Genomic DNA, 564 nt, shown 5'->3' with positions numbered 1-564 from the left:
CCCTGCCCTGTCAGCTCTGCGAGCTGCCGCAGCGCGGTACATGGTCCCGCTGTCACCATCAGGAAGAGCAGTATCAGTTTTTTATATTTCTGTTTCTATTATCAGTAGTATTAGTTTGGATATAATTTATACTCTTTTCACTGTTATTGTTTTATTAAAGTTTGTTTTAAGTTCCAACCTATCAGTCTCTCTCCATTTTCTCCTCTCCTTCCCCTCTGGGAAAGGACGGGGTTAACAGAGAGCATCTGCCACCCGCTTTAAGCCCCAGCCCAGTCTTAGATGGTGACATGCCCCAAGAGGAGCCAGGTTCCATGGGGCTGCCTGGTCCCCCCCTGCTTTGTGACCCCCCAGCAATGCATACAGCTAGTGTCCGGCAGGACGGTGACGTGACAGGACAGGGCAGCAGCACGGAGCTGGCAAGGAGCCCCTCAAGTGCAGCTCGTGTCTTTTCCCAGCAGCCCTGAGGCGTTTTCTCGAGGCGTCCCCCTTTGCCTTCTCTACCCCCTTCCTACACCCCTCAGGATGGCAGAGAGGCCCCTCAGCTGCCCCAGGGTGGGGGCTCCC

At 54.6% G+C, this 564-nt stretch overlaps 1 protein-coding gene across 1 annotated transcript in view; it reads left to right on the top strand.

The window, feature by feature from the left end:
• LOC104163344 (uncharacterized serine/threonine-protein kinase SBK3-like) overlaps window positions 1–564 on the top strand; it is a gene marked incomplete at its 3' end in the record, with an annotated part of 16,491 nt that overhangs the window by 11,846 nt on the left and 4,081 nt on the right.

Source organism: Cariama cristata, unplaced genomic scaffold (assembly GCF_000690535.1).
Source record: "Cariama cristata isolate BGI_N322 unplaced genomic scaffold, ASM69053v1 scaffold2916, whole genome shotgun sequence".
Classification (NCBI taxonomy): Eukaryota; Metazoa; Chordata; class Aves; order Cariamiformes; family Cariamidae; genus Cariama; species Cariama cristata.
This window is presented reverse-complemented; position numbering and strand designations above follow the sequence as displayed.